The 8,877-nt window shown below is 43.1% G+C and overlaps 1 pseudogene; it reads right to left on the reverse strand.

Moving 5' to 3' along the window:
* Nucleotides 1-8,134: 8,134 nt before the first annotated feature.
* Nucleotides 8,135-8,250, reverse strand: LOC148324027 (5S ribosomal RNA; annotated as a pseudogene).
* Nucleotides 8,251-8,877: the final 627 nt, after the last annotated feature.

Raw genomic sequence — 8,877 nt, forward strand, 5'->3', positions numbered from 1 at the left:
TCCGAGTTTACCCTTTTCCAGTATCTGCATTTCAGCGACCCTCATTCACGCGCATTTACACAATGCGATATATCTTCCAGCGAGACGGATACTACAGATCCAGATAGGGGGCATCAGACATCATTTAATCAAGGGCAGATGGTTGGCATGAACAGACATTACGTGAACTTATGGATGCAGTCGCGGTGTTAGCGGACGGTTTCCTCCTGACTGATCAGATAGGTGCCAGGGCAGCCTGCCTCCCTCAGTGCAGCAGCAAGGGCCCAGTTGCACTCAGGGTCCAACATCCATGAGCTCAATTTGTAATGGCCACATGGTTCTGCCACTAATCTAGGGGCACTACACTCTTTTGGAATTTATCTTTAAATCAATGTTAGAATTTAATTTTAACCCAATGTAAACTCAAATTAGTAATCTGACTCCAATTCGCGACCTTACCCAACTCTCACTCATCCAACAATATGCGCGCTCGTTCTGCAATAGAAAGGTATCAGGAAGCCGGCATTTTCACGCACGAATGGATTTATTCCCAATACACAGATTTCTACATGGCACCTGGGTCTCGGGTCCCTCTCAATACAACTCTACACCTCTCTTGCCACCAGCGAATGTACTCTCCGAGTTGCCCAGTAATGATTCATACTATACAATATGCAAATGGAACAGAGACAAAGGCATCCTGGCATGATTCTATTGGCTATGTGTATCCTGCAGTTAACTTTAGCTTGCTCTCATTGGTCTTTCTTCTCCCGCCGAATACCGTGGTGGCTCCTCCTGGTTGTGCTATCCCCGATGGCCGCTCCTTCATCCACTGCTCCCGGAGTCATCTCGTCTCGCTCAGCACCGTCTGCTTCTAAAACATTCCATTTTTGCACAACCCCCGCAACCAGTTTCGCTCCACCAGTCACACTCTCAGCATTTTACAATATCACATTTTCATACACTGGATGCACCAACATCTAATGAACTATGTTAAGCTCAAACTCTTATATTCCTTTAATAGTCAAATGTATGAAATCCTTTAAGTGTAACCGAAGTTTAGACCATGCTAATGACAAGACCCTCAGGAGAGGAATGCAGGAAGATTGGATCACAGCTGCATCACAGGAGGTGTGAACGAGACCCCTCTGAAACAATGGACTTCCATGCCGGGATCACAAAAGTGGCTCCTAGCAGTCTACCCTTTGTTCTGTTGATATTGACTGCCATGATTACATTATCCTTTAACTCCAAACCAAAAAAAAAAGAATTATAGGCACGTCAAATTCACACAGACTAGACTACTAAAACCACCATCCAAGCTGTAGGTAGCCGCCCTCGGATCTACTTTTAATAAAAACCTCGGTGAATAAAAACTACAAGATAAAATAAACAACCCCTACACTAAAACTAGTAAAACCTACCCCTTATAAATATTAGCTCAGTTGCGCCCCCTACTGCCCAGCTATCACAGTCCACGTAATATGATAGGGGGGAATAGGGTAATAGGATCGTCATGCTCGATGGCGCGAATACTTTCGGGGCGGTGGTGTCCTCCGGGATCTGTCCAGATAGCCTTTCCGGGTACAGTGCAGAGGGGCAGTTTCTTTTGGAGGTGCTGGGAGCATTGTACCCGAATGCTGCATGTCTTGTCCCGTCGGCTGTGGCGTCTGGCTTCCGTGCGGCGTTGGAGCGAGAGGTCTGCATGGAGAGAGTCGTGTCGGCTCAGGCGTCTCACTCACGTGCGGCGTCGTTGCGGGACTCGTCCATGCAATGTTGTGGCAAGAGTGTAGAGTATTGTGCGTGGCGGGCGTTATTCCGATCCTCCTGTGGCACCGTCTTTATATGCTCCGCTCAACCCTCCCTGGCCAATCGGGGTCGTCAGGTGCTCATCAGGCCACGATCCGAGGTACCTGGGGAAGAAGTTCACTCTCACATGCTCTCACAAACACAAACACTTACTCGTTTTTGCCAATTGTGAGGTCCACTTTATTTTAGTACACTTGTGGGGTCTATCTTTTCCAGTGGCACTACAGCTGTGAAAAAAATCTGGAACAATCCCCCAAAAAATCTGATTAAAATTCTTCTAATTTGAAGTGATATTTATGAACTTTTTTTTTCCGACCTGTTTTTTGGTCACTTGTCGGGTCCTTTTTTTTAGCGGTCAGGCGTTATGAGGTCCACTTCCATAACACACGCACACTTAAGTTTATCTACCTAAGTGGGGACCAGTGTTATTATAGTTAACAAAAACAAAACTAAAACTGGAACTGAAAACGTTAAAAAACTAACAAAAACTTATTTAAAAAAATACTGAAACAGCATTTTACATTGATGAAACAAACATCAAAAGTGGTCTTTTATCCACTTTACAATGTGAAAAATTGGCAAACAAGGCAGCCCAGCTTCAATTATAGTGCATACTTGCCTGTAACTTTAGAAGCGGTGTTATACGATACACATAATGTAAGACAAAGTCTGCGGATGGTTAAAATGTAGCCTTTATTATCAAATTGTTTAACTTTTGGTGAAATTTTACAATATATTACTTACCATGGTGTTTAAGTCTTGCACACTTACGAAATTAATACTAAAACAATATTTACCCCCCCAAAATAAAGCGAACAAAAACTAAAAGCTGCCCTGAAAAGTAATTAAAACCAACTGAATTTAAAATACAAAACTCAAAACGAAAAAACCCCCAACTGTCATTAAAATTCCAAAAGAACAATCCCGGGAAGGACTTAAATGTTTGAGGGCGGAAATGGGCACTTCACCCTATTTTGCAAGTCCATCTTCCACTTGGGCAACCTTCTGTCCTCCACCCTTATTCAGGAAATTATCACCTTCCGTTCTTGTTCGCGCTCTGTCTTTATACCGGGCTTTCATCCTTTTCGATGGTTGTCATGTGTGTGGGCGAGGGAAGCAACACATAAGCAAGGAAATAATTTTACATAATTTGAACCGATTCTAAAAGCAGGGAAATTGAACTTTGCATCAATACCACATACATTGTGGTAGCTGGTATTTGATGGGGGCAAGGCCCAAAAAAGGACAGACGAACCCACTTCCGCCCTTGCTTGGTCAGTCTTTTTTTTTTATTTTTTAAACTTGACCCCAAAATGTGCTTCCATCCGGGACAGACGGAACGGTCTGTCTCCAGAACGAAACACCAAATTCGGCTTAAGGATAGATGGACTTGGGTACACAGTGTCAAACAAAGTACCAGTTCATAGCAACTGGCAGAATGCTTTACTGATTTCCTTAAAAAAGACAAATGACTGTCAAGCCAGTGTTTGATTCCCCCCCCCCCCCCCCCCCCCCCCCAAGGACATGGGCCTCTGTGGGCAATTAATGCCATGGCTGCAAAACAAACATGAATGGCCATCTACTGGAGCTTCCTTCTTAGAGAAGTGATTCTATATTTTTTAAAATATTTGACTGCCCTCCAGTCAGTCTTTGGTTCCAAGCGTTGCAGTTTCTGCATCAATACAACTCTGGCATTCACTTTTTACAGGAACTTGGTTCAATCTAATACACCGTCCAAGATGGCGCTCCACTGCCTTTACCTCAGCAGGTGTCCAGGGTCTTTTGACGGTGGTTCATTTACCTAAGTGGTCAAAAAACACAAGTTTAAGATGGGTAAATTTGAAGAAATGAAAGATGACTGGATTGGAAACATACATTCCCCTTGAAAGGATTGGAATCGCAAAGCCAGTTCTGTTTTCTTTTGGTTGTGGAACCGAGACATTTGGTTTGAACATCTAATTATGAATACAATGCAAATAATGTGAACTTAAGCTTTCATTTGTTGCTGTTTAAATAAAAATTTAGGCTGCAAAATATTGGAAAAAACACATACATATACACACACACACATATATATATATATACACACACAGATCAAAGATTTGCTGCTGAAGTCCCTATATATATATATATATATCACAATGACCAACAGCCAAAGTGCGAGTGAATCAGGTCCGTCATTTTGTTAAAATTTGCGGTCATTTGTCAACAACGGGGACAACCCAAAATGTTATGGTACGATAGAGGCACAAACTTCTTGGGTGCTCGGCCTACTTTCAGGTAGCTACATAGTCACCTGACCTGTTTGCAGAGAGCAGCAGTCGAAGACGTGGCTGCCAGAAATGTAAGAGAATGGCAATGGCATCTCCACCCTGCAGACCCACACTCAGTAGGAGTAAAGGTGGTGGAGTGGATCCTACCTCCTTTGGATAGCAGCTCGTTGCGGTTGAACTTGAGGTATGGGATATAATTGAAAATATAATTGAGAAACTCAGTTTACCATCATATCTATTGTGCCCTCCTTTGAACGTTGATCGGTCAGCCAAGCGGGAGATGTTCGACTTTTAAAATTATTCAAATTTATTTTTCTGTTGGTGAAATATTCAATCTCATATTGAGTTAAAACATAATGGTTTCTAATAGCTGCGACCTTACCAACACAGGTGTAGTCCTCCCCCCTAATCCGCCTCTGTCTCCCTGGCCACCGGTGTCGTCCCGCGTCAGGGGATACAGATTTTTTCGGGGGCAAGTACTTTGGCATGACACCGTTGTGAGCGTGTGCTGACAATGCAATGCCTCATGGCTATTGTAGTTAATAGTTGAAAGTGATTATTTTGAGTTAGTTTTGTTATTTAACTAAAAATTAATTCTGTTGTTTGGATAAGGACATATGCTATAGTTTTAAACAATAGCAAAGGATTCACAGTGGTTATATATGAATAGTTATCTTTGCAATGGGCAACTGTTTATGGTATATTCAATTCATTTAGAGATAACATTGTATCATTGAGACTTTTTCTTTCTGTTTTATTTCAGGTGTATGACCTGTGGCCTTTGTTTAATTAACAAAACAAAGAAACACGACATATGACGTTGCATGCTTCCTAATGAACCTTTTTAGACTGTTGACAATAAAATATCCGAAGAAGGAGACAAATAAAACCATAATAAGCCCAGAATAAAGTAAGCATATTTGAAAAGTAACTTAACCAGCTAACGATCTTTAAATATACCGTTAGCATCTCTCACGTGGTGGCGTCACGCCCGGAAGCTTTTTTTAAATTAGCCAGCTAAGGATCTTTAAATCAACTGTTAGCATCTCTCCCACAGTGTGGCGCGGACACTTTTTTTTGGGGGGGGGCGGGTCTGGTGCGGCGATCGGGTTCGGGGGCCTACAATTTTTATGAATAAGACCGGGGGGGTTGAGGCCAGAACGGTACAGAGATCATGGCCGGAGGGCAAGAGCCTGACCGCATACTAATATAATTTGGAAGCATAAATTTGACACCATAAAACAAAACAATGACAACAAAGAGTGATGCTCAGATGGAAGGAAATATCTCAACAAAATACTTGTTCTGTGAGCATCACACATGTAATGTGAATCATGCCAGCCTAAGTTGTTATGATCCATATTTGGTGTTTTTGGTTCCGTATTTAGTTTCATGTTTTTTCCTTGTGTTTAGTGTGTCTCGTCATGTTTATTGTGTCCACCTGTGTTTGCCTACCCGAGCCCCAGTGTAAACCAACCAAACCCAAGCAGCCTACATGAGGGTAAATGGTAAATTATAGTAGTTGCATCCCTGCATTCAGCAACCTGGTCAGAGTTCTGTGCTCTTTTACGCTTGAAGGAAGCCAACATTTCCTCCGCCCAGGGGATAGTAAAGGCTATGAGCAATTCTAAGTAGCCCGGAACAACAGTAAAATGTAACCCTTGCTGATATCATCCCTCTTGCCGCCCCCCTCGGCGGGCTCCTGCAGCCCCATAGCCCCATCAGCTCTTAAGAGGTGCCATGGCACTACTACATAACATCAGGGGAGGGACTTCACTGGTCACCACACTCCTTAGAGTCACGGTTTCAAATCAAAACCAAAAAAAAAAACTCAGCATACAAGCAAACAATGAAAGAAAGAAATAAGATAAACACATGTATTAAAACATGTATTTCTCATGCCATCTATATACCCAAAATAAATAAAAATAACACAAAAAGATTATCGCAATGGCTTCTTGGGAGCCAATCAGAATCACATGGCTGTTTAGAGAGATGTGCTTTGGGCTTTTTGCAGTCTGTTGTCTAAACCCGGGACGTTTCTTGCTTGCAATAACATAAATGATAAGACAGACTATACACATTGTGGACAGCTGCCCTTTTGTCCAGCTTTCTCCTACACCATCACCCAAACACCATAGTCACATAATGTATAGTCGCAGTCAATTTGGAGCATAGATGACTCAGACTTTGACCAGTAGGGTGTGCTAACATGCACTCCGAACAGCCCAATGAGTAAACCAGTTGATGGTCGAGAGGGATGTTCTGTCCATATAATGGGCGCGTCGCTTTACAAGGCGCCTCCGTTGGTTTTGGGGAACATTTGGGACTTCAGAGTGCGCCCTATGGTCCGGAAAATACTGTAGTTTAGTATGTCCAATTGGGATGTTCTCTTATTATTTAAGCAACATCGATTGTCAATCATATTGATTTTAATTGCTTTGTTACATTCTCAAGATCCAGACAGAGACACACAAGATCCATCCATCCATTATCAGTACCTCTTCTCCTCAAAAGGGTCACGGGGATGCCAGAGCACATGGAGGAACCCGGAGAACATGCAAACCCGACACAGGAAGGCCTGTGCATTGATGACAAGCCTCCCAGCGTCAAGAACCAAGCACCATGGTCATTGAGGAAACTCGACGGTGTGGTAGGAGACTTTTTATTTGGAATGTGGGAGGAAACCAAAGGTCCCATGCAGGCATGGAAGAACATGCAAACTCCACACAGGATGGCCGGAGCCCCGATTGGAATCCTGGATCTATGCACTGTGAGGCAGACGTGCCAACCACTCGATCGTCGTGGTGCCCATCCATTAAATGTTGTGTATGAGCGCATTTCACCCATGTGTATGAGCGCATTTCAGTAATGTGTATGAGCGCAATTCACTAGTGTGTATGAGCGAAAACATTTCACCGATGTGTATGAGCGCATTTCACGAGTAAGTATGAGAGCTATTCCTGAATTATGTCCCGAACGGCACCTCATAAACATGGGGGGGCTTTCACTGCTATCCACCCATGGTCACGTACCATTTATTTGACATTATTCAAATTAAATTGGAATAAATGGAAGAATAAAGTGGAACTAATAAATTAAGAACAAATGATATAACCAGTGAAGCTAAAAAAAAATTAATGAAGCTTCTCCACACCTGCTAATTGCCAGATTAACTATACAGTGGAACCTCGGTTCTCGAACGACTCTGAGTTCGAACAAATCGGAGTCCGAACAAAAAAATTGAGAAATTCTTGCTTCACAGTTCGAACAAACATCGGAGTTCGAACGCCGGTACGACGCGTGAGTGCGTACGCGAGGGTGGGATGCTGAGCGGCGTACGGGTGTAGATCGCTCTCTTGTTCTCTTCGTGACCAACTGTTGTTGCGTGCGGACGTGCTGCGTTTTGCTCTCGCGTTTTATATAGGTGTACGAAGTGTTTTAGCCCCTAATCATGCCTCCAAAGAAAGTCAGTGCAAGCAGCAAAGGAATGGTTTCGGTGTTTGAACAATTCGCTTTTCGAACAGGGTTCTGGAACGGATTATAATAATAATAATAATATTGCCTTTATTAGTCCCACAATGGGGAAATTCGAGATTCGAACCCAGGCCTCCTGGGGAGACTGGGTCCTGAACGCGGCGCCTTAGACCACTCGGCCATCCTGGCCATGGTCGAGAACCGAGGTTCCACTGTACTTCCCTTTATTGCATTCAGTAAACCATTTTTTAAAATTGATTCATTAATTTTTTATTTAGTAAACACTCACTGCACCAACCCAACCGCATCGGGTCATCTGTCTGCTACACCTGTAGACTACGAGGGTCCCCTTTTGGTCTGAATGTGTAGCTCCGGAGCCACACTCAAGTCTCCAGACACGCATTTGCAAATTGCCACACGCATTTGCGAGTCGTCCACTGCGAGACTGTAGCAACACCCAAAGGCAGGGGACGCTGAATGTTGGCATTTTGTGCTCTCAGCCTGTCAGGCGAATATGTGGAAATTTATTAAAAAGCAGCTCGCATACTTGCTGACATTTGTAAAAGTTTTTTTTTTTTTTTTTTTTGCGGTGCAAAAGCTTAAAGCACCTGGTATTCCCAGGCGGTCTCCCATCCAAGTAACCAGGCCCGACACTGCTTAGCTTCCGAGATCGGACGAGATCGGGCGTTCTCAGGGTCATATGGCCGTAAGCAACATTTCCTTTAAAAATTTTGCATCTTATACATGTGGTCTTTATTGTGGCAAATACTTCAATCCAAAAATACGTAACAAGAATCTGAAACTATAACCACAGTCACAAATGTGTAACAACAATCTACAATGCATGATTGAAGTCACAGATATATGACAAATATCAGCAAATGTGTACAATGATTTGTTGGCACATACACATGGTTAAATGCGGACAAAAATCCATAGATGGGCGACCTGTAAAAACGGGACCTTTTGATTGGCTGTGTTCTTACATGTGACGTTTGCTACAGTCCTGCCTCGGACGACTCGCAAATGCGTGTGCTGATTTGCAAATGCGTGTCAGGAGACTTGTGTGTGGCTCCGTAGCTACACATTCGGACCACATGGGGGCACTAATATTATACCAGCCCCGCACCACCAATATATACACCAATAACATGAGGGGGCGTTCACTGCTAACCACCCATGGTCACGTACCATTTATTTGACATTATATAAATTAAATTGGAATAAATGGAAGAATAAAGTGGAACTAATAAAATAAGAACCAATGATATAACCAGTGAAGCTAAAAAAAAGGAATGACGCTTCTCCACACCTGCTTTAGTAGCCAGCCACCTATGGA

This window comes from Idiotropiscis lumnitzeri, chromosome 13 (genome assembly GCF_059441095.1).
Source record: "Idiotropiscis lumnitzeri isolate Australia: NSW breed Sydney's pygmy pipehorse chromosome 13, RoL_Ilum_1.0, whole genome shotgun sequence".
Taxonomy (NCBI): domain Eukaryota; kingdom Metazoa; phylum Chordata; class Actinopteri; order Syngnathiformes; family Syngnathidae; genus Idiotropiscis; species Idiotropiscis lumnitzeri.